Raw genomic sequence first — 26,441 nt, 5'->3', positions numbered from 1 at the left:
AGGGTGGCAACTTGGAACATTGTCATGGTGGGGAGCAGGGCCGATTCCACCCCCCATCCCATGAAGCCCCACATGCCTCATCAGTGCAGGGTGGTTAATTCTGAGCACAGAGCCATGAAGAGTCACTGAGCTGCATCCAGGTGTGGGTCCACAACAACAACAGACCTTGGTTCAGTACATTGTTTAATTGTCCATGTCATTGACCCATAGCTTCTAATTCCAACTACATGACATATGCCCTCTATGTGCTAGCTACTATATCTATTATAAATAATACACAGTATTATTTAGATTAAACATCAGTCTAAGATGAGAACTGTCCTAACAAGCGGAGCAGAAATTCAAAACCATCTGACCTCAACACGAGGACTCATTTCATTGCATCAAGCAGAGATTTATGAAAAAATTTACTTAAGCCGAGGGTATCAGTTCTTGGTTGGAGAAAAACGTGGTGCAAATTTTTACTTGGGGTAAAGGAAACAGTTTCTCAAGTATCTTCAAATGCCTTATTTTAGTATGAAAGCTGCCTTTCATCAGGCCTCAGATGTAGTAGAGTGCTAACCTGTGGTAGACTGCTAACCTGCCATGTGTAAGGCTCTGGACTTGGTCCCTGGCATAAAAAAAATGCCCAGCCAACTAACCTAGAAAAAAATAAATAGCAAAATAAAATAAAAATAATGCCTGTAATTTTCTTGAAAAACTGTTAAGTGGCACAGCGTGAAATGGTTGTCAGCTTTACCTCTCGTTGGTTTACATCAATCTTTTTTTTTTCAAACTGTATTCAGCTTTATTAAAGATAATTTTCATAAACAATTATACAATCATGGTATTTCTGGCAGGACATGGGCAGACAATAATTAACAGTATACAATAACTTTCAAACTCCCTTCTTCAATGGACTACCAAAATCAGAAACCCACTATAAAACCCAATGACATCTTCATTTAATGCTCTGAACAGAGAAAGGGTTTAGAGTGAGGGTTGACATTTCACACTTAGTATGTTGTTTAACAACTTTTTGCAAGCCAACCCTGACTTTCAAGAAATGAAAGAAAAATGGCAGAATGATCAATATGAAGATCCACAGTCTTAAAAAGGAACCATTCTTTTGAGGGCTGTCGTCTCAGTTGGGGCACTGCAAAGTCCAGATGGCTTGACATCTTGGTAACCACTTTTTGGGAGTCCAAGCTTAACATATCTCTGGGGTTGAAGGAGTCAAATCTATGCTGAAGGCGGAGAGGGAGACAGGACATAGAAACACATTTTAGTTTTTACCCACCACAAGGCATTGGGTGCCAGGATGGCTACTGTGTCAAGTCAAGGAATCCCTCCTCTTGGAAATCAAGAGGAAGTCTCTCAAAGCTAGTGGGGGAAAAGTTGTTTTTTCCCCATGGCGATCCAGTTTTGGAGACCATCTATTAGTGACTTATGCCCTTCCCCCCAAACAACAATGAAGTGTTCTGTGTGCTAACAACATAGCTTTAAAAAAAAGTAAAAGAAAATTCTGCATTTTTATAAAACTTGACAAAAAATAGTATTTAAAACTGTATAGTCACCAGAAGTACGCAGCTATCAAAAATGCACACACTTCACTTGGCATCTCCAGCACCTTCAGCTTTCTGTGCCTGGTCTGTTTTGGCATCTCCATTTTCTGCAGGGTTATTTCCATCCTTGCAAGCATCAGCTTTCCCTCTTTTCCCTTTGGGTACCTTCTCTCCCTTCTTTGCAGGGGCCTTTTTAGGCTTGGGCTCTGGCTTTGGAGGAGCGGGTTTAGCTGATAACCTTGCAAATATTCTCTGTGGTTCATCCTTAACCTTGGATTTATCTCCTTTAGCATCCCCTTAAGCCTTTCTCTTGGGCATGGTGGCAATAGTGGCAGGACGTGGGTGCTGGATGTGGGGTGCAGTGGTGCGCGGGCTTTGGTCGGTCCAGGAATAGGTCTCGCCTCTTCTTCACACTTGGTTTACATCAGTCTTTACCAAATGCTGATGGCTTCTTGGATTTTGGTATTTCCCTGCATAATCTTTTTATTTAACAGTATATATATATTTTTTTCTATTTTAATGAGAGCAAGATTGATTTTGATACTTTTAATATTACTTTGCAGCACAATGTGAGCTGGCTCTCTGTAGCCGTGTGACAGTGATACCTGCTGATTGCTAAGCCCCCATTACACTCTGCATACCACTATACCTGCAGAGATGCAGGCCAGGTGGTTGGTGATAGTGAGTACAAATAAGGACTCTCTCCCAAACAACAAAAAACACAGTGTAAATAAAGATCCCACAGCTGGACTTTGGCCACAGTACCCCCCTGTATCCCTTACTACTGAACCCCAGGACCAGGACCAGGATGCTTTTCTGGATGTAAGACACCATTCAGTATAATAGGGTTGGCCAAGTGAATGCGTGAAAGCAGATTTGCAGACACTGCTGAGTGATGAGGTCTTTTGCTATGAAAAAAATTGGTTCTCAAAGCAGGCTTCTTGCAACTTTTGTTTGAAAACGACTTCTAGGGAAAAAATAAAGGTTGTGTGGTCTGGTTAGTTTTGTATACACTTCTCATTATATTCCAGCCTTTTGCTTCTAGCTTTGAGATATCCCTCGGTTAAGAACTTTGTTTGATTTTGTTAGTCCCATGTTGTCTCAAATTCTGATCAGAAAACCTTTCTCATCTGAAGCCAGGAAATGGTTTTGGTTGTGTTTTCAGAAACACGGAGGCATGTGCTCTGTGAATGCAGGTCTAGGCTGACACCTCTCTATACATCTATACACCTTTGTTGTTTGGGGGAGAACTTAAAAAAGGGTTTTTTGAGGACTGCTTTTTAGAGTTAGTCCCCCAAATTATTTATGGGGCAATTTTCTTTTTTTCCCTCTTTTTTTTTAGGAAGCAACTAAGTGTGATACATAAGACATGTATTTGATGAAAGAACAAAATTGTATTTTTGTACTTAAAATGTCAATGCTTTAGAAATAGGACAAAGGGATTATATAGCAGGCAGGGCACTTACCTTGCAAGCAACTGATCTGGGTTCAATCGCTGGCATCCCATATGAACCTCCAAGCACTGTCAGGAGTGATCTGTGAGCACAGAGGCTAGATTAAGTCCTGAGCACTGCCAGGTATGACCCAAAAAGAAATTTTTTAAATTGATACTTCAGGCAGAGGTTGTGACTTAGTCATAGAGTACCAACCTTGCATGGATGAAGACTTGGGTTTGGTCCCTGGCACTGCAAAACAAATCAATATATACATAAACATTTTCAACCAGTCTTTTCCTTCAGATGTGCACTCTCTGGGTACCAGTAGACTTCCCTTCCTTTCTACTTTCTCATCGGCCCAGTCTCACTGTTTCTTGCCTGAAGTAATGCACTCATTCTGATGTTTTCTCTAGGGCTAGGCACACTCTAATAAATATTACTTTAATATGAACCCTCCTGGAATTATCTTAATGGTGTTCTAATTATCTTAATGGTGTTCTAATTTGTTCCATCTCTGTTATTCATCTCCTTTCTAAGCAGTTATTTGAAGTATGTCTCTGTAACTCTAGTTTATAATCATCTGGAGATAATATATTCAGTATAGATTAATATTATTATGTTTTCAATTGCTTATAGAAAATCTTTTAAGTTTTGCTAATAGTTCAGAGTCAACACTGGCATAAAGTGGAGTGAAATGGTTTGGTCAGCGTTCTTCTTTTTATAAATGTGGCCTTCCACCTGTCATGAATACTGGCCCATGGACTGGCACTTACAATTAAGAGACAGTTCACCAGTTTTCAACCTCTCTACACCCATGGACCTGTGCAAAGTTAGGGTGCCAAATCCCTAAAATTAAATCACCTGAATTTTCATTTTAATTCTGTCTCTATTAAACTGTATGAGTTTGGGTAAGTCATTAACTTCTCAGGTCCCCACTTTTTTGGGATGGGGCACACCCAGAAGTGTTCAGGGCTTACTCATGACTCTGTGCTCAGGGATCACTCCTTACAGGTCAGGTAACGAACCCAGGTTGGTTGCAAGCAAGACAAGTGCCTTACCTACTGTACTATCTCTGGGCCCTTTATAGTCTCAGTTTCTTTATCCATAATGAATGGTAATAATAACAACAACAGGTAACCTAAGGATTGTTTATGTAGAGTCTAAAAGCGAGAATGTGTAAGCACTTAACACAATGCCAGGAATGGGTTTAGCACTGAAGTGTTTACACATTTGATATTACAGTAGACATTAAGACTTTATGGAGTGCCTGTTGTGTACTAGGAAGCATGCCAGATACTTTTTCATAATTTTATCCCAGTTATCCCCATAATGGTCCTGTGAAGTAGATTTTATATTTCACCCAATAGAAGAAATTGAAGGTCAGACTGTTAATAGTTTGGCCCCTGTCCACTTGGTAAGCGGGGAAGTTGATTTTAGAAGGCAAGGCAGATGGGAATAATATTTTAACTAACAAATTACACATATACCGTATATATGCATGCATATACACTGACATGTCTTTACACAGTCAATAAAGTGCATAGTACAGTCTTTACATCTATAGAATTCTGTGTCACAGGGCTTGCTAAACATCACAGCTCAGTCTACAACGCTGAGTTCTTCAGCGGTCAGACAGATAACCCAACAAGCATCTGAAAGATGATAAGAGAAAAATAAGGAGAATATACTTCCTCTATTCGTGAGAGAAGAACCAGCAAAGCAAATTACCTTGCCCACATGGCTCCAGAGGCCTTTAAAATAATCTGACAGCAAAAGTACAGGGCATCAGGGAGAAGGGCAAGTCAATTAGGAAAACCAAGGTATACAGTTTTAAGTTTTACCTTCTCCACTGAAAGAATAATGTTAGGGTTCCCCTAACATTATTGAGGTGGGGGAGATAACTTTCAGAGATGTTTGCATGTAGATGCCTTTTTCACTTCCATTACAGTGGTATGGGGCCATTTCATGAAATTAGTTTTCTGCTAAACACATATATTTGGATGATAAATTGTTTTGCTGTCCTATATGCTCAATAAGTTACCATTGCTTTATCTCATTTATGATTCTAAGTCCACTTCTCTTTACAACTTACCACTCTGCCTTCCATTTTTTTATGTAAAGGCAAAAGTGAATTTCTCCAAAGTTCTGTGAACTGCAGTTTCTCTCTACCGTCTAAACTCTTCCCCTATTGCAAGATAATGAAAATATAAAATTTGTAGTGCATCAAAAAAGAAATCAGTTTCGAGTTTTCCTGTAGTGTTAGTTAATTTATGACAAAAGAAGCAAAAAAAATCATTCAATGGGGCAAGAATTTATCTTCAATAAATGGTGTACAGATAGGTGTGAATGAAATGAATAAATGAATGAATAAAACCGGATTGCTCCCTTATGTTATACCTAAGACAAACAAACAAAATCTAAATCAAAACCAAAAAAACAAAAACAAAACAAAAACCTCAAAACAGATTTAGAACTGGAATGTAAGTTCTGAAATTATTGTACTTCCAGAAGACAATAGGCAGTCAACTTCTTGATGTGAATCTTGGTGATTATTTATTTTATTTTTAAAGATTGGTGCCATAATTCTGGAGCTTGAGAGAGATGGGTGCTTATGATGTATCTTTGACATTGTAAACAAAGAAAAAAAAAGAAAAATTATTTTTAGATCGGGATCATCAAACAAAAATCGCCTTAACACAGAATGGAAAGCCATCAGAAAAAATGAAAAGGAAATTTACTGAATGGAATATAAAATGACTTGTCAGTCATATGTCTAATAGTAAAAATTTAAAAGAACACATATAACCTAATAGCCGACAACCTTAAATAATCTAATACAAAGTGGAGGATACTTTTTTACATAAGACACTGGTGACCAACAGGTACTTGAAAATGTGCTCTATTTCACTAATAATCAGGGAAATTAAAATCCAAATAACAACGAGATATTACTTCTTCCCTGTCAGAATGACTTAACAGATAAGATATAACAGTTATTGGTGATGATATAAGAAAAGAAAACTTTTGTGCTTCATAGGTGGGAATGCAAATTGGTACAGTTATGATAGCAGTAAGATGTTTTCTCACAAAATGCAAAATGAGACTATCACATGATCCAACAATGCTTCTTGCCATTTACCTAAAAGAAATGAAAGCATTAACTTGAAAAGATATATGAATCCCCTATAAAGTAACAAAGTATGAGATTAATACCCAAGAATAGCTGAGATCAGCACCAGGAGGACTACTCCATAACTTAGAGGCCAGCCGGGTATCCCTGAGGAAAGGGCAGTTCAGATAGAGAAGGGAGCACCAAATAAAGGATGTTTGGAGGATCCTCCCAGGAGGGGAGATGCATGTCGAAAGTAGACTATGGACTGAACATGTTTGCCACTCAATGCCTCTTTTGCAGACCACAACACCCAAAAGGAGAGAGAGAACACAGGGGATTGCCCTGCCACAGAGGCAGGGGGGGATGGGGGGATGGGGGTGGGAGGGATATTATCCATGGTGGTGAAAAACGGGCACTGGTGGAGGGATGGGTATCTGATCATTGTATAATTGAAACCCAAGCACAAAAAAAATTGTAAATCTACAACTGTAAAAAAATAAATAAATTAAAAAAAAGATATATGAATCCCCATGTTCATTGCATTTATAATAGCCAACACTTGAAAATAGCCATCAGTGGATAAGAAAGATGTCAATTTATTCAATGAAATAGTATTCATTCATATAAAATAAATAATGTAGAAAAAGAATGGACCATGGATGCCAAGTGAAATGAACCAGAAAGCCAAATACTGTCTAGCTTCACAGAGATGGGGAGTGCTAAATAAGCAGAGTAAAACAAACCAAAAAAAAAAAAAAACTAAACAAACCTCAAAATGGATTTAGAACTGGAATGTAAGTTCTGAAATTATTGTACTCCTAGAAGACAATAGACAGTTAACTTCTTAGTGTGAATCTTAGTGATTATTTATTTTATTTTTAAAAGTTGGGGCCATATTGCTGGAGCTTCAGAGAGATGAGTGGTCATGATGTACCTTTGACACCATAAACAAAAACAAAAGAAGAAAAATTATTTTTAAATGGAAATCTTCATTTAAAAATGATGATCATCATTCTTCTGTTCTGAAAACAGAGTGTAGATAGAGGGAACAGGTTAGCAGTTGACAAAGACAGGTGTCAAGGCCGGATAGAATGCATATAGGTGATTGAAGGAACTAACAGTTAGGAACCAAAAAAATTCTGGGGATATAAAATGCAGCATATAGATTGCATATTATAGTAAAAAATCTCTATTCTGTATTTGAAATTTACTGAAGGAGCAGATCTTAAGGTTCTAACACCCACCAAAACTGTGACTCTGTAAGGTCATGGGTACTAATTGTCTTTATGGTGGTGCTCATTTTGCAGCATATGTAAATGCCAAACCCTGATGTCATACAACTTAAACTTTCAAATTATGGATTAGGGGTTCTTAAATCTTTTTCACTCATGAGCCCTTTGTGCTCAAGTTTTTTATTTTACACCATCTCGGACATATAAGAGAACTGTTTACTGATAACAAAACAGGCATTTTTAAAAAAATTCTTCATAACCCCACGTTCAGTTAAGCAATGTGAGTTTTTAACCTGCAATTTAAAAAGCCAGCTTATAGTAAATTATATCTCATTAAAAAATTTGGATTTCTCAAAATGTGCTTTGCTGTTACTTGGGAGACCCTGGAGGGCTGTCAATGCTGTACTGGAAGTGGCCCAGATAAGGCAATCAAAGACCCCTGGAGACAAGCCAGAGGTCACCCAAATATCTCTGTCTATTTTCAAAGTAACTGAAGGATGATGTGAGAGCCGCCTCAGGAATGCTTTTGAATGTTCTCTATGAAGATCATAAATCTTAGAAATTTTATTAATGGGGCAAGTAGCTTTGAGATACAAAGTTTGTTGAACCAATCACTTAAAACATCTTATTTTATACAAACATAATTAAGCATTTAATAAACCCTTTCTAAAATGTTTTAACATTTTCCCACAACACTGTTATGCCAACCTTTCTCATTGAATTTGAAAAATATTTTCAAGTTAATTTTTTTAAGATTCTAAAATATGGCTCTATTGTGTTCATAGAGTTGAATTCACCTGCAAATAAAAATGTCAGAGACTGGATGTAACAATTAGCTCACAGACGCCTTACGGGTGGAAATTTATTGAATAAAAATGAAAATAAAATTTCAATATAAATTATATATAAATTATTTAGTATTTCTTATTAATTATTGAACATCATTTTTGTATCAGATTTGGCCATGTGCAAGGCAAGTACCATAACCCCAAAACTTAATCTTCCTCTCACCACTTAATATGCTAACTCTTGTTATTGTTTATTTATTTTCACTAACCTCTGTTATTTACAATAGGTACAGACTTTTAACAGGCGAAGGACAGGCGGGCATTACAAATACTTTTTGCGGCTTCTGCCGCATCTACCAGCACTTCTGCTCTTCTCTCTTTGAGGTCTTCTTTGATCGCATCTCTGCACTGCTTTGTGAGCTCGGACATTCGCTTGAGGTTGCCTGAGGCATGTGCCAAACCACATTGGTGAGTAAGCTCAAGAGTCTTCAAAGACAGGAATATTTTTGAGGCTATCTCTCTCTTGGCGTTCCTTGCACAATCATGGAGGTGCTGAACCAGTTGATCGTATTCCTCGTCAATGTTGTCAACAATGGCATCTTGCCTTGCTTGCCTTGCCGCACTAGTGCCAAAGAGCTCCCAGTTGGTGGTCGTTCTGGGAGTTCTCTTTTTAAACTTCGCAGCCCTTTCTCCCTGCTCTGTGAAGTAGAATTTTGAACGAAGGAGACGGTGGTCCTATCCCTTTGGAATTTTGGGACAACAGCGACATTGGTCAGGCAAAACCATCGATTGAATATGATGTGGTCTATTTCATTGTGGAACTGTCCACTGGGAGACTTCCATGTCCAACATTTAGATTCTGCCTTCTGGAACTGTGAGTTACCATGGATGGTCCTGGTCAACATGCAGAACTCAGTCTCTCACCCTGTTCGTTCCATTCTAGGCCATGGGTCCTGATGTGAAGTTCTTCAGCTGATCTTCTCGGTCCTATCTTGGTATTAAAATCACCCACGATGATCTTGTAGAAGGTGTGGTCTTCTTTATAGAACTTCTCCAGCTCCATGTAGAACTTCTCAATTTCTCCTTCATCATAATTAGATGTTGGTGCGTAGACAACGAAGATAGAAACTGCCGGCAGTGAGCCACATCTATTCAAATGTCCAATTTGAAACGTCCAATTCGGGTTGTTAGGCATTTGAATGAATCAATGCTCATGGCCAAGTTTGTGTTGACAAAAACACCGATGCCTCCAACATCTCTTTTATCACATGTTCTGAGGAACAATTCTTCTCCAGTGTTGAAAAACGGCATGATGAGATTGGTGCCTTCTTGTCTCAGTCAGATCAATGATGTTGTACTTGATCTTTCGCTCTGTACCATCAGGTCCTCGATGGATGCATCTGACGTACGTGCATTGAAAGTACAGATGATCATTTTTGTATTCCTTCATTGTGGCAGCCTAGTTCGGTCTTGAGATTTTATCGGCCTCTCCTTTCTCATTCTTCTCAATGCTGCCATATTGGTGAAGTCCTGATGGATCTATCACATCTTCCAGAACGGCAATAGAGAAGATTATCCATGACTTCTACTCAAATCTCTTCAACAGTCATGTCCACTTGCTGACATACCAAATTCCACAGGATGAATATAACGTTCCCAATGTTCTCCCTTCCGAAATCTGACACGCCATTTCGTCAGTAAAGAAACGAACAGCACCCGACCCAGACAAGGTCAGACCTGAACACCTGAAGAACCTGCCATCAGTACTCATCAATATGGTGGCTCAGCTCTTCACACACTAGCTGTCTGAATGCAAGGTTCCGACCCAATGGAAAACCAGCAGGACTGTACTACTGTACAAGAGGGGAGACGTCCATGACATTGGCAACTATCTCCCGATCTGCCTATTGTCTGTCATCTGCAAGTTGTTCACTCGAGTCATCCTGAATAGGATTGGCAGAACACTAGATGAAGGACAACCATGTGAGCAAGCCAGGTTCCGAAAAGGATTCAGCACCATTGACCATATCCACACGATAACCAAGCTCATTGAGGTTTCTCGGGAGTTCAAGATGCTGCTCTGTCTAACACTCATTGATTTAAAGAAGGCCTTTGATTCTGTTGAGATGGAAGTGGTCATTGAAGCCCTAGCCAATCAGGGCATTCAAGCTCAATACATCAAGATCCTCTGTGAGCTGTATTACGGATTCACTACCAGAATCTCACCATTCTACAAAGAAGTAGTCATTGATGTCAAGAGAGGGGTTCGGCAGGATGATACCATTTCACCGAAACTCTTCAGTGCCACCCTCGAGAACATCATGCAACGACTGGAATGGGAAGGAATGGGAGTGAAGATAGATGGTCGGCAACTACACCACCTCCGCTTTGCTGATGACATTGTTTTAATAACACCAAACATCAGCCAAGCGGCACAAATGCTGGTCGACTTTGACCGTGAGTGTGGAAAGGTAGGACTACAGCTGAATCTTACGAAGACAATGTTTATGAGAAACAGCCTCATTCCTGACACCCCATTTGCTCTCAATGCAACGACCATCTCCGAATGCAACAGCTATGTGTACCTAGGTTGAGAAGTCAACATGACAAATGACCTAGCACCCGAGCTGCACAGGAGGAAGAGAGCGGCTTAGAATGCTTTCAAGAGTGTCGAAGAAATAGCTAAGAGGAAGAAGAACCTCCGGATCCAGGCACATCTCTTTGATTCCACTGTTCTTCCTGCATTAACATATGCCTTAGAGACCTGGGCCCTACGCAAACAGGATGAGAATGCTGTTCGGGTCTCCCAAAGAGGAATTGAAAGAGCTATGCTTGGAATATCATGTTTCACTCAAATGAGAGAAAGAATCCGGAGTTCCGACCTCCATGGACGATCAAGAATCAGGATCGCTGTCTCATTTGCCAAGGTGTCAAAAATCAGATGGGCTGGTCACATAATGAGATTTAAAGATGACCGCTGGACTAGAGCTGTTACCGACTAGATTCCATGAGATGTCAAAAGACCGCGTGACCGCCCACCTACCAGATGGTGAGACTTCTTCATCAAGATCATGAACGATCGGTTTGAGGCTCTTCATGTTCCTAGAATGAACAGATGCCATTGAGCTACACTAGCACGCGACAGGGACAAATGGAGACGTTACTGGTGCCCGCTCCAGCAAATTGACGATTATCGGGAAGTCAAGTGATCAAGTGACAGACTTCTAAAAAATATTTCATTATTATTTTTAAAATATTTTATTATTTTATTTTTTTATTATTTCAACAGGTCAAAACTGAGGAATTGGCATGATAATTGGGAGAGTTGAGTACTTTAAAAAAGTGAAGGAAAATTTATTTAGTTATCAAGCTACTCGATTTTTTTCTATAATTAGATTAAATATAACACTGGAATATGGGCATGATCATTAAATCCCATATGTCTCCATTTGCTGAACTGCTCATATAAAACTATCACTATGAGAAAGAAACAAACTGTCACCATGTTTAATCATCGATATAGGAACTTTCTGTAGTACTGTCACTGTAGCACTGTCCTCCTGTTGTTCATTGATTTGCTCGAGTGGTCCCAGTAACGTCTCTAGTGTGAGACTTGTTGTTACTGTTTTTGGCATATTGAATACATCATGGGTAGCTTGCCAGGCTTTACTCTGCAGGCGGGGTACTCTCAGTAGCTTGCTGGGCTCTCTGAGAGGGGTGGAGGAATCGAACCCGGGTCGGCCATGTGCAAGGCAAATGGCCTACCCACGGTGCTAGTGCTCTAGCTCAGGGAACTTACTAGAACATAAACCTCAAATGCTACCTGTGTGATCTCTTGGCGGGTAGGGAGAGCCCCGATCTCTCTCTCTCTCTCTCTCTCTCTCTCTCTCTCTCTCTCTCTCTCCCCACCTGCATTCTGTGGACTTGGGTCGCTCACCCACCTGGATGGCCAATGCCATGGTGGATGAAGGAGGAAACAAGGGTCAGGTTGGTTGATGATCAGTTGCCATTCCATTCTCCCTTCGTGCCTGTTCCAGTCTCACTAAGCTCCCCATTCTAGTCTCACACAGCCCCTCATTTCCATCTCCTCCTGTCTCTCCTGCTCATCTCTCCACACTCCATCTCGCAGCTGCGTCTTTCATCTCTCCATGCACCTGATTCTTCCCCTACATTATTCTCCCTCTGTCTCCCTTGCTTGTCTTTCCATGCTCCATCTTGCTACCCTGGTCTCCCTCTCATCTCTCTCCAACTTCCCTATATTGGGGGTAGCAGAATTAACACATCAAAGGTCCACTGATCAGGCTCAAGAGCAGAAATACCACCTAAGGGTGTTTCTCCTCTGCTTAGTCCAATAACTTAATTCATATCTTAATTAACATCTTAATTAACATCTTAATTAACATCTTAATTCTACTTCTTAAAATTAGATATTTTGTATAGACACAGTGAGATATACATTAGGCTTGTATGGTGGCTCTCCTGGGGACATCTCACTATAGATCTCAGACTACAGTGCTCAGGCCAGATTAATCTTTTCTAACCCTAGCAGGGCCCTATTTCAGTTCTTACTTTTTGGATCATGACAGAATTTGTCCATGATCATGCTCTTAACTTACAGTTAACTATTATGGCACTTTGACTTGGCCTATTTTGATGCCAGAGTAGCTCATATCTTGCTAGGAAGTAAGAGCAAGGCTTTAGTCGAGAGAACAGATGCCTGAGGTGAATATCAATCAGTCAATTAACTCCCAAGTTGCAAAAGCATAGCATCAACTATCTTCTTTCCTTCATTGTCTAAGCACCAACATCCAATTATGATGAAGAAATTGAGAAGTTCTACATGGAGCTGGAGAAGTTCTATAAAGAAGACCACACGTTCTACAAGATCAGAGTCAGTGATTTTAATGCCAATATAGGACTGAGAAGATCAGCCAAAGAACTCCACATCGGGACCCATGGCCTAGAAGGGAACAAACAGGGCGAGAGACTGTTTGAGTTCTGCATGTTGACCAAGACCATCCATGGTAACTCACAGTTCCAGAAGGCTGAATCTAAACGTTGGACATGGGAGTCTCCCAGTGGATGGTTCTACAACGAAATTGACCACATCATATTCAGTCAATGGTTTTGCCTGACCAATGTCACTGTTGTCCCAAATTCTGAACAGGATCGGACCACTGTCTCCTTCGTGCAAAATTTTACTTCACAGAGTGGGGAGAAAGGGCTACAAAGTTTAAGAAGAGAACTCCCAAAACGACCACCAACTGGGAGCTCTTTGGCACTATTGCAGCAACATGGGAAGATGCCATCGTTGACAACATTGATGAAGAATACAATCGACTGGTTCAGCACTTCCATGATTGTATGAGGAATGCTGAGAGAGATAGCCACAAAAATACGCCTGTCTTTGAAAACTCTTGAGCTCATTCACCAGCGTGGCTTGGCAAAAAGCCTCAAGCGAATGTCCAAGCTCGCAAAGCAGTGCAGAGAAGTGATCAAGGAAAACCTCAAAGAGAGAAGAGCAGCAGTGCTGGCAGATCTGGTGGACGACTGCTGAACTAGAGCCATTACCGACTGGATTCCACAGGACTCAAAAGATCGCGTGTCACCCACCTACAAGATGGTCAGACTTCTTCCTCAAGACTCTGAACGATCGATTTGAGGCTCTTTGTGTTCCTAGAATGAGCAGACACCATTGGGCTACACTAGCACATGACTATTATTGACACCCGCTCAAGCAAATTGATGAATAATGGGATGTCAAGTGATCAAGTGATCAAGTGAACTGTCTTCCTGTGTCTACACAAAAAGTACATTTCTCTGAATTAACTATGCAAAGAACTTAAGGAGAAGAGAAAAGCAATTATTAACAAGTTAACAGAGCACAAAGAAAGAAGTTACAAATAAACACAGAGGAATGGGAGCTCTGTGATGGGAGTAACCCAATAAACCTAACTCCCTGCAGAAAGGCAGAAAGGATATACCAATGTTATCCTATAGCTTCCTTTATATTATTTAGACCTGGAATGTGATATAAGCAGTTTATTAGTGACTCATAGTTATCTGTATATTTATTCATAATTATAAAATAGCACAGCGGTAGGGCGTTTGCCTTCCACGCAGCCAACATGGCCAACCCGAGTTCGATTCCTCCGCCCCTCTCGGAGAGCCCAGCAAGCTACCGAGAGTATTCGATATGCCAGACACAGTAACAACAAAGTCTCCAATGGAGACGTTACTGGGCCTGCTCGAGCAAATCGACGATCAACGGGAGGGCCTTTACCTTTACCTTTTATAAAATAGCACAGTGGTAGGGCGTTTGCCTTCCACGCAGCCAACATGGCCGACCCGAGTTCGATTCCTCTGCCCCTCTCGGAGAGCCCGGCAAGCTACCAAGAGTATCTCGCCCGCACGGCAGAGCCTGGCAAGCTCCCCGTGACGTATTTGATATGCCAGACATAGTAACAACAAAGTCTCCAATGGAGACGTTACTGGGCCCGCTCGAGCAAATCAATGATCAACGGGAGGACCTTTATAAAATACATAGCCATTTTTATAATTATCTGTACTTATTCATATCTATACAAATCTGATTCTTATTGTATCAAGCTTCAATAGAAGAAATTCCTGTTCATGCAACAGAAATAAAATATTTCAGATTATTTGAAGGGAAAAATATTTTAAATGGAAGCCATTTACCCTTAAGATTTACATTGAAATAATCTACATTTGTAGAATAATATCTGAATCATAATTCTGTCATGCTTCCACTTGCTAATGGTCTGTTCACATAACATGGATGAAGCAAGAGGTAATATGTTAAACAAAATTTAAAATTTTTTTAGAGAAAAAAGAATTGTACTATGGCTCAGGATCTTCAGAAATAGGCTCACTGGAAGCCGTGGTGTAGAGTCATTTCCTGTTCAGATTTTCCCGATTAGGGATGTTTATCTAAAATTAGTGGTCTTCAGAGTACTTATATTGTACAAACTGAACCCTGAAACTCTTCTTGAACATTTGGCTGAATATTGAGGTAGAAAAAGGAAGGATGAATTTGGATCAGGTAGACATAAATGATCATAATCATCTTTAGTGTCATTTCTGCTGGCTTCCACTTTTGATGCAAAAACCAATGTGTTCCGAAAAGAAGGCATAACTAATGTTTAGCTGACACAGGTCTGAAGAAATCCTGCCAATTAGACATACAAGGACAAACCAGGTACAGCTCTTGTAGAGAAATTGTTGAAAAGCGTACTAATTTAATGGAGGAAACATTCTGTGATTTTGATCCATGAAGATGAAATTTGGTCTACAGATATTCAACTCTGCAGCCATTCCAACACAGTGCTCCTGATTTCTCAGTGATCTGGTGGAGGAGTTGGTCCTTCCACACCTTTGACTTAGACCCTGTCTTAAACATTGGACATAAGGCTCCCTTCATCTAAAGGATTGTATTTAATCTCTGGGCTACACTATGACTACACTAGTCATTTCATTGAATATTACCTCATCATATATATTTATTTACTTCATTCATTGCATTTTCTCTCAATTAGTAGTTTTTGAACAATTATTATGAGCTTTATTCTTGTGAAATCATTTGGCTTTAATAAGAATAAATGCTTCTTTCACTTTCTAAGAATTGGTGCTTGTTTCTATAGGTGCACAGCTGTTCACAATTACAACTAATTGTTTCATGTGCTTGGAGCAGTTTCTCTTCTATCATTATGTAATAAATCCTCTTTTTAAATGAGATTCCAGTAGATTTTACTTCCTTTTCTCAATGAAGGTCAGAAATGACTGTTTTGGTAAAGATTTCAAATATCACTTTCAAACTGCATTTTCTGTCTTCAAAAATGTCAGTTTACAATGTGAAAATTCTCAGTTTGAGAATTTTGAACTATGTTTTCATCATGTATTCTAGGAGCATGTTGGAAGAAGTGATAGTTATAGAGGAAAATATTTTTATGCATGTTGATTTCTCAAAGATAAAAGGAATTTTTAGAGCCTCTCTGATCTGGATTTTCAGTATATTTTTATGAAGTCATCTTATGTAAATATAGTTGAAGATACCTTATCAAATGTAAAGACAGGTTAGCCAAGATCCTATGTAGCACTGTAGCACGGTACTCCCGTTGTTCATTGATTTGCTTGAGCGGGCACCAGTAATGCCTTCATTATGAGACTTCTTGTTACTGTGTTTTGGCATATCGTATATGTCACGGGTAGCTTGCCAGGCTTTGCCGTGCGGGCAAGATACTCTCAGTAGCTTGCCGGGATCTCTGAGAGGGGCGGAGGAATACAACTTGGGTCTGCCACCTACAAGGCAAATGTCCTACCTGCTGTGCTATCGCTCCAATAAATCAGTAACAAGTCAAAATATTAAAGCTATATCAGTTTAAAATACTTTATATCACTGAATTGGTTATATATTAATGAATAAACCGTGAGTATGTATAACGTATGTATAAAGATCCTATGTATCATGATATAAATATTCATGGTTACTAAAAGTGTAGCAACATCACATGCTAATAAAATATATGACTTTATCCTCCAATCTGTGACACCTGCAAGAAATAATTGAGCTTCATATTTTTTGTATTTTATTTTATTTTTATAGAGTTGTTCACAATAGTTCATTACAGTTACTATTCAAACATCAATCCTACCACCATGCCTTTTCCCACCACCATAAGAAGAAAGTGTGTGAAGATTGTTGTTGTATTAAATCCTTGTATAAGAGATTACATGCATGTATGTTAAACCCAAACAAATGTGTGCTACTTTTGGTACATCAGTGGGCTAGAGTATAAGAGGTCCAGGATATTCTATGTCATCCTCTTCTGGGGGCTTTATTTCATAGTCTCTGGATCTTGGCCATTGTTGAGATCATTTGGCACCAGGGGCAGTTTGTAGGTGTGACTGCCAAGCTACTGGAAAACTGGGGAGTTGGAGGTAGGAGGCCCAGTCCTGACCCAAGCAAGCTTGGAGATTCAGTCTCTGGTCCCACATACCTGGTTTTTTCTGGAGGTTCTGTCATAGGTGAGGCTCGTCTGAGCCTGTGGAGAACGGCCTTGATTATGGCTGTATGGTTGGGTTCTCAAACTTCCTTTTTGGTATTTGTAATATGAACTATATCGTCCATTAGTCTGTAGTCACTAAGATACGAATTTCAGTCCATAGCTTTTTCCTTCTTAAGCATAGTAGTTGATTGTTGGGGAATTGGTCTCAAATGGTTTCTGTTTATATACCTTTGTGAAATAGCTCTCTGTGTGAGTGTATTGGGGAAAAGATTGTGATAACTTAGTTATTGATCTTTCAATATCACTGTAGCACTGTAGCACCGTCATCCCGTTGTTCATCAATTTGCTCTAGCGGTCACCAGTAATGTCTCCATTGTGAGACTTGTTACTGTGTTTGGAATATCGAATATACCACAGGTGTCTTGCCAGGCTCTGCCATGCGGGCGGGATACTCTTGGTAGCTTGCGGGACTCTCCGAGAGGGATGGAGGAATTGAACCTGGGTCGGCAAATGCCCTATTTGCTGTGCTATTGCTCCAGCCCTTACTGTCAATAAGCCTACTTAATTGAAAAAATGACAATCTTATTATTTATTCTAAGACACCAGATAGTGTTGTTTACCAAAACCTGGAATTGCCACAAGATTAATTTGTTTCTCTTAAATATGATGAAGGATGGCAACAGTAAAACAGTCTTGTAAAATGATCTGTCATTCTACTGTATTTCATTATAGGAAAGAAAAATTTTAAAGACATTTTTCAAAAGCCTAGAATATATTTCACCTAAATAAATCTTCCTATTCAAGATATGTATAAACAGCATATGTATTTGTGTATAAGCAGAAATTTTGTTTATGTCTGTGTATACACTATCTTTACTTCTTTTCATTATAGGATAGAATGCAAATCTAGAAAATCCTCTCAAAGGGATTTCTTTTAATATATATGAGTGAATTTTTGGAAAATAAGCCACAGAACCTGATTAAATTACCAGCTTTATTTGATTTTGTTTATTTTTAATGAATTCTTTTGTGATTTTTGACTGGATAAAATTCAGTCTATGTACTGTACCATTTGGAACATACCCATCAACAAATTGCAAACTTCTGTAACTTCTACCATTGTAGAATTCCCATTCCTTTGTCAAACTCTTTACAAAAATCATGAAAATGTCCTCTAGCATGAATTATATATAACTTTTGCTTGTACTATTTGTTAGCGCATATAGATGTGAGGACGAATAGATTCCCAGTGTAAACTTAAGTCTTTTAATTAAAGTCGTGTTTCTGCTTTTGATTTGAGGACTTGTCTATGTATCACCTGTATCTATTGTCTAAAACTCTGGAATCAAGTATAGGAGCAGAAGAAAAAGAAATACTTGATCTTCATAAAATCACAATAATGTGTGGGTTTTGTAGTTCTCATTGCCATTGTCAGCATAGTCATGAGGATCTACTGTTAAACTGTATTTTATACACACCAGGAGCCTTAAGGTGGGCCTTATAAAAAACATCTGACACATAAAGAAAGACACTCAAGAGTATTTCATTGATGGGTGAGTTCACACATGACATTATCAAGATAGAACTCAAGATGTTCTGAGTTGTGGTTCCAATAAACTTTTCATTGTACCTATCCTCAGCAGGTATCTGCGGATGCCAGCATAGTCATATGAAGTAAGACAGCGACTATATTTCCAGCAAGAGATGCTGTTGACATCCTGTTTATGGTATATTACAGCATGTAATCAATTTCATTGTTTCACAGTTTTACTTTATAATCTCACTAAATTATTTGACTGAAGTAAAATCCTTTACGATATGAAGTGGATTCTCTATTTCCGCACAATAATCTTTTCATTCCAGAAGTATCTAAAAGTTGTAAAGATGTTTTCAGCCTTCCTTAAACATCTTTAATGTTTTAGGACCTTCATTGCTTTGTTGTAGTGTTTTTACATTCCATTCAGTTATCTATTTGTTGTGCTTTTGTTCTATTCTTTCAGTATTTTTAATCTTCCACTTATTTTAGACACTGCTTATTGATACAAATTCTGGTTATGTTAAAATATATTAACTGTCTCTAACATGCAAAAATAAGTCTTTCACCTGGTTTTAAAACCTTAAATAGTCTTATCGATCTGACTATTGCAACTGATTTTTCTCATCTTCCTGATATTTTTATACTTGAAGTACAGCCTGAACTATGATGGAGAGATTCAACTGTGGCTTTATCATTTGAAATGCTGTCTGTTGAATAATCATTCTCTTTTTGGGGAATTTTTTAATTTTAATTTTTAAAATTTATTTTTGTAAAATTGTTGACAATATTTGATTTAATATTCAAACACCAATCCCTTAAATATCTGTGAAATCCACTCATTTATAATTTTATTGAGACATATTATAAAGTTTACATTATTATGTAATGGTTACATTATTATGAATGTAAAGTTCACATTATTATGAATGTGAAGAGGAGAACCCAAACACAATACAATATTAATACACTATTCCTAAGTACAAGTGCAGAGCTTTTCAGATTTTTAAAAATTGTATTTTTTGGGAAGAGGGATTGGGTCACACTGGGTGGTGCTCAAGGCTTACTTCTGGCTCTGTGCTTAGGGGTCATGCCTGGCGGGAGTCAGGAAATAATATGTGGTGCCAAGGATTGAATTCTGATGAGCCTCCTACACGGCAAATGCCCAGACCTTGTACTATCTCTCCAGCCCCAAAGTTTTCAGACATTATGCTCCCAGAAACCCATTTGCGACCTTAAAAGTTAAGCGGTAACCTCGATAATTTAGTTTAAGATAGTGAAAGAGACAGTTTAAGAGGATTCCATCTATAGGTATTTATCAATGTAGAACTTAAAACTAAGAAGTTTAGTTTTAGTTTTAAAACTGGGTTGAGTGATAGCACGGGGTGTAGGGTGTTTGCCTTGCACGCGGCCGACCTGGGTTCAATTCCTCCACCCCTCTTGGAGAGCCCAGCAAGCTACTGAGAGTATCCTGCCCACAGGACAGAGCCTGGCAAGCTCCCTGTGGCGTATTCAATATGCCAAACATAGTAACAACAGGTCTCACAATGGAAACGTTACTGGTGCCCACTTAAGGACAGAGCTTAAAACTGAGAGGGTTTAAAGGACCAACTCGTTTAAATAAACAGCAAACTCATTATATGTTAAAAATAAACACACACTTTTAGAATTATTACCATTTCCTAAGACCAAAAAAAAAAATAAGATTCAAGATAAGAGTTCTGTTGCACACAACTACAAATCTCTTTAGTGTTTTGCTTCATGGAACAGCTCTGTGTTTCCGTGTTCAATTTCTCTGTCACTGCACACTGGTTAAAGAACAAGTGTGAAAGGGCAACGAGCTTCTGAATGTTATGATGGGTTTTATTTTGATGGGACAGACCATCTGAAGGAGTATCAGAATCTCCTGGAAAGTCCTAGGGACATTCTGGTTGAATAAGAGCTTAGGCTTGGGGCCTAGCTGTGCCGACAATCTTTGTTGCTAGCTTTGTGTCCTTGGGAAAGTCATAAGCTTCCTATGTCTTAGGGTGTTTTTCTCTAAAGTGCAGTTGATGCTACTTGCAGTTATAACCATGTCTCACCTGGAAATAGTCAACTTGGTTTGAGAAAGTGTTTCAAAGTCTTTTCTTATTTAAGTTTATGTTTATCTGTTTCAATTATATCAAAGAAAGGATAATGCTTTAATTTGCTCTTATCTTTTGGTATCTTAATCCTTTGATAGTTACTCAGGTATAGCTAAATTATCCATAGAGATTTCAGATAAGCAGAATAAGATTAAGTTCCAAGCATTTTTTTTTCTTTATGAAGCTTTATTCAGTTCTACTCATAAAAATAGGTCTTTTTTCTTTTAGCAATCTGTCAGTTTACTTAGTACTTCCCTGCTCATAACGGTAAATAAGTCCAACATACAATCATTCATTTTTTATTAACCTATTTGTTCATTCATTCATCTCAAATCTCTGTGCATGTAACAGTCATTTTGTTAAATCCTGCTATTCAATCTTATAATTTAGTGGAAAAGGACATACATTCCACAATAAAATTTATACATAAAACTGTGAGAAGATGTTGAAGTAATACTTCTCACTACTTTCATTGTTATAGTTTTATGCTTGGGCTGGAGCAATAGCACAGCAGGTAGGACGTTTGCCTTGCACGCAGCCAACAAGGCCGAGTTCAATTCCTCTACCCCTCTCGGAGAGCCCGGCAAGCTACTGAGAGTATCTGCATGGCAGAGCCTGGCAAGCTCCCCGTGACGTATTCAATATGGCAAACACTGTAACAATTGTCACAATGGAGACATTACTGGGCCTTCTTGAGCAAATCGATGAACAATGGAAGGACAGTGACAGTGACAATTTTATGCTTAAAATTTTTTTTTGGGGGGGGGGAACACACCCAATGGGACTAAGGACTTACTTCTGTCCCTGTGCTCAGGGATCACTCCTGGTAGTGCAGGGGGTAACTAGAGGTGGTTCCATGTGCAAGGCAAGCACCTTAACTGCTGAACTATCTCCATGGCCTTGGATATATGGATATATTTTTAAAGTTATATATGACAGGGAAAATATTCCAACATAATTTTTTGTTCCAAAATAATAGAAACCTTGAGTGAAGCTTTTTGCGGGGAGGTTTCTGGGGAGGGAATACCAAATAGATTAAAAAAATTTTATTGAATCACTGTGAGATATAGTTACAAGCGTTTATGTTTGAGTTACAACCACACAATGATCAAACACCCATCCCTCCACCATTGCACATTCCCCACCACCAATATCCCCAGGATACCCCCCTTTCCTATCCTTCTACTGCCTCCATGGCAGAGAATATTCCCCATACTCTCTCTCTACTTTCGGGCATTATGGTGTGCAATACAGATACTAGAGGAATACCAAATAGATTTAACAGAGGTTAAATTTTCAGGAGTCACAAAAAGCTACACTTGAAATTGTTACCTGGGGAACAGCTGTCATAAGGCCTTAGTTCTGTTTATGCCCAGTAGATGGCAGCAGTGTCTCAAATTAAACTCCAGCTTACGGGTAATGCTGCTCTAAGATTTAACACAGCAAATGTCAGAAATTCAAGAACGCATTGCACAAATATTCAGTTTTACAGAGTAAAATAAATGTAAAAGTTGAAGGAACCTTTTTCTTTAAAAAAAACATTAATTTTTTCCCCTTGCAATTAGTCTCGACATGTAAAGACTAGCTAGCAAAAAAAAAAAAAAAAGCCAAACTGGGGGTTATTGCAGCAGAAAAGGCATCTTGAAGATCAGGATATGTTCCAAGATGCTTTTTGGCTGCATCTTCCCTGCTAATTTTATTTAAAAAATAATTAAGAGAAGGAATAAAAATCATTAAATCCCTCTTTCCCTCAAGTGATCTCTTATCTTTGTTGTATTTGGCTACTGGTCATTTGTCTCCACCCAATGAAAGACACAGATTAAGTAAGTACTGCTGAATTAGAGAAGCTCATATTTAGAAAATTCAGCCAGAAAACTCTATGCTGCTCCGAGTTTTCTTGGCATTGGAAGTCTTGGCCACAAGCAGAACATCCTCCTTCCTGATGCTTCTTGTATTCCTCTTCCCTATGAAGGGATGAACAACTTATTTCAAAAATCTGAAATGAGCAAATGTTTACTCAAGATTTCTTAAAATGTTGCCTGTTTTTCTTTCATTTTATAAAATCCCCATAACTGCCTTTCTTGTTTTTATTATATGAAGCTAGGCTATCTTAAATATTAACAGTTTATAACTTTTATTGTGATAAGTTTATAATTTCCGTTATTTGATTTTCTAAGCTTAACAAATTTTATTGGCTGATTAAAATTAACAGCTCATATAAAAGAAAATAGGATTTTCCTATTTTATTGTGAGCAGAATGATAGCATTGTATTAACCGATTATGAAATCTACTTTTACTTTATTAAGTTAGATTGAATTAATGGTTTGAAGAAAGCAGAGAAACGATTTTCAAATACATTTATAGTACAGTACCCTGACATAAGAGATTTAAGAAATATTGAGAATTTGATAGTGACTTTTACTTCCTTAAGCTTTTGATGAAATAATTACTAATCATGAACATCTAAACAACAGAAACATGGAAATAAAGAAATGTTTTGGCTGGCTTTTGAATCTTTACCAGTGGGTTAGGAGGATGGGCTCAGATGTTATATTCTGGTTATGATTTTCCTAGTTTTCAAAAGTGCATGTTTCTTGTCCTTGGCCTGGGTGAAGCACCCATCTCCACCTTTATGTCTGGTTTTACTATCTTCAGTAACTGTAACAGAGAACAGGGAAATCCAAAATGGAAACTCGGGGTCAGATTTGGAAACACTGCTTTCTACTGCAAATCAAAATGGGCTGGGAGGTTGCAAGTCACCAGCACACGTCATGGAGTTATAGACTATAGGTCTCTGAATTTCATCCTCATCTGGCGAAATACTTTTCTGAAAGAGTTTGATCTCTATTCTAATATTGTGTGCTCTGCCACACTCAACCTCATCTGCTTCAGATTCTTTCTCGAAGGTTAGGTCATTCTGTTCAGGTTTTCCCAGCTTTGATTCCTTAGGAAAACAGGCACGTGATCTCGGGTTCAGATCATGATCAGTTCAGATCATTGAAGAATTTCCTTGCTCACTGCCTCCTGCACTTCATGTATTCAGGGACTCAGTGTGAATGGTGAGAAATCCAGGGATTTGCAGCATGCAAACCTTTCCCTAGATGTGCAATAGTTATTGAAAGAAGTAGGGGTGTGTGTGTGTGTGTGTGTGTGTGTGTGTGTGTGTGTGTGTGTGTGTGTTGGGAGAAATATAGGCAGAGCCTATTCAAATGTGGGTGAAATTGAACTGTGGTGGTTGGGATACTTTTTCAAGCAGTTTAGGAAGCTAATTTACATTCTTTCCAGGAGTAAATACTGTCCTTGTGCCAGTTCTTGAGAATTATTTTTGCCTTCCTTCCACAATCACCGATCTATTAGAATGCTTCTATGATTTTGCTAACCAGTCTGAGCTAAGATTGCTTTTGCGCTTCTAGTTTTAAAAAGCCAGTCACTGATTTCAGTACAGAGCACCTACCTTTAAATACGGAGAAGGATCCTTACTCTCTAGAATATGCTACATTTGCCCTCAGATCCATCCCGTTGAAAAGCGTCTTTCAGTCTGGGGTATGTCCCATCAGAATGGGGTTGTTTTATAGCCTACCTTATATTCCAGTGCGTGCGAACTCTGAGCAAAGAGAATCTGTTCAGAGGGCGAAACACATATTTATGGTTTTGAATAAACTGCTCAGATTCAGAAACTATTCGTGTGACAGTGCTAGACAGAGGAATTCTCAAGCCAAATGGGATATGTGTCGCCCACATTTGCATATCAATGTCCAGTGCCCCTTTTCGGAATGCTGCGGCTTGATGACAATGCTGTTGTCTGAGGTCTGGCCGGGCCTGGGGAAAGAAAACCCATAAAAGTTGGGGCTCACTTTTCAATGCCCTCCATTCTTTTCTTGTGCTTTGGAAAACCGTGCAGCCGGGTCACCGAGTTCTATTCGCCATCGTTTTATTATGTTGTCAATGAAGCGACTGAACCTGCGCGGAACCCAGACAGACAGACACACAAGGCCACTGTGTAGAAAGGCCGCCCTGCAGGCCACTGCCTTACATTTTTCACAGGCTCGAGCCTGTGCACCGTCCCCCTTAGCGTCAAGAACCAATGGGACCAGAGCATCCAAAGCAAAAAACTCAGGTCCCCTCTAGTCAGGAGAAGGAGCTTCAAATATGTGGCTCTTATGGCTACTGAGGAATGTAGCATCCCAAGAATGTAACACTTTTTGGACCCCAGACCCTGGTGGGGAGCAGATGAACTGAGGGCATTTTATTTTTGTTTGTAATATTATTTTTAAAATTTTATCAAATCACCATGAGATAGAGCATTACAAAGCTGTTCATTGATGGGGTTTCAGTCACACAGTGTTCCAAAACCCATCCCGCCACCAGTGTAATTTCCCAGCACCAATGTCCTCAGTGTCCCTCCCGCCCCTTCAAACCACCTCCCACTCCAGCCTGCCTCTATGGCAGGCATCTTTGCACTCTCTCTCTCTCTCTCTCTCTCTCTCTCTCTCTCTCTCTCTCTCAGGTGAGGGTATTTTCTACCTGGCTGGCAAGTGGATCTGTATTAGTCAAGGTGGTATATTTGAAAGAGAAACAGAGACCCGGTCAATATTTTGCTGGTTTTATTGACCATTTCCTTCTTATTTTTATTTTACTTTTTTATGAATGACTATCCTTGGGGCTTATCAGGGGGAGTTTCAGTTGCAAGTGTTGTTCCATCCTAGAATGTAGTTGATGCAGCTCACTGCCTAGTTCTCAAGAAACAAAGAGAAAAAGAAGTGTTTGGAGAGATTGCTAATGTGGGGTTGAGCAATTTTCCCTCTTCACAGTTCTACTTGTGATTGAGTGTCACATACCACATTTGGACTGTGTTCTAGCAGTCTCAAATCCACACATTCTGCTTGGCTTTTCATGTGATTAATTTGCATTTTTCCATATGAAATACAGGCATATTTCTCTTTGAATCATTTTATAGCTATCTCAAAAAGAACATCGTTAGTATAATATCATTAAATTACCTTTAATATATGTAAGGATGAGTTAATAATACCGTGACAGCTTTGTCCAGTACTCTGAACAATTTCCTGATTCACCTATGTCTGATTTTACTACTTCTCAGGTTCAAGGTGTGGAAGGCGTCACTCTGGAGCTGAGTAGTAAAATCAGTCATTGGTGAATGGAGAAATTGTTGACTCCCACAAGAAAAAGAAAAAGTAAGCTTCCCTGGGTAGCTTATGCAAAGTGTGGAGAAGGGAAGCTACTGCTTTTCTCTCTAACCACTGAGGTCACCCCGGGGAAGTGACTGAGGATGTTCGGACTGAGAGTCTTCTGTGACCTCCTGCCTGGTACGGACCTCACATCTCACCATGAGACAGTTCCCTAACTGGTTGTGCTCACTTGTTTCACTCAGCATGGGGAAGGGAATGATCACAACCACCCAGTTTCTTGGGGAGCCCTGGGAGCCAGGCTGGAATGCGGAATTACTGTTTGCTGGACAGGAAAGTCAGCCCTAAAACCCACCCAAGCTTCTGTATGTCTGTTTTTTCCCTCACACGACAGGATTTCAGGAGATGAGTTGTGAAATAAAAGATTTATTTGGCAAATAAGGGAGGAAAAGAGATCCATCAGAGAGAGAGAGAGAGAGAGAGAGAGAGAGAGAGAGA

At 39.2% G+C, this 26,441-nt stretch overlaps 1 pseudogene; it reads right to left on the bottom strand.

Annotated features, from left to right (window-relative positions):
* Positions 1 to 1,187: 1,187 nt before the first annotated feature.
* On the bottom strand, positions 1,188 to 1,862 carry LOC130026144 (non-histone chromosomal protein HMG-17-like; annotated as a pseudogene).
* Positions 1,863 to 26,441: the final 24,579 nt, after the last annotated feature.

Source organism: Sorex fumeus, unplaced genomic scaffold (assembly GCF_029834395.1).
Source record: "Sorex fumeus unplaced genomic scaffold, SorFum_2.1 ptg000033l, whole genome shotgun sequence".
Classification (NCBI taxonomy): domain Eukaryota; kingdom Metazoa; phylum Chordata; class Mammalia; order Eulipotyphla; family Soricidae; genus Sorex; species Sorex fumeus.
The sequence above is the reverse complement of the archived record's forward strand: the minus strand, read 5'-3'. Positions and strand labels throughout refer to the sequence as shown.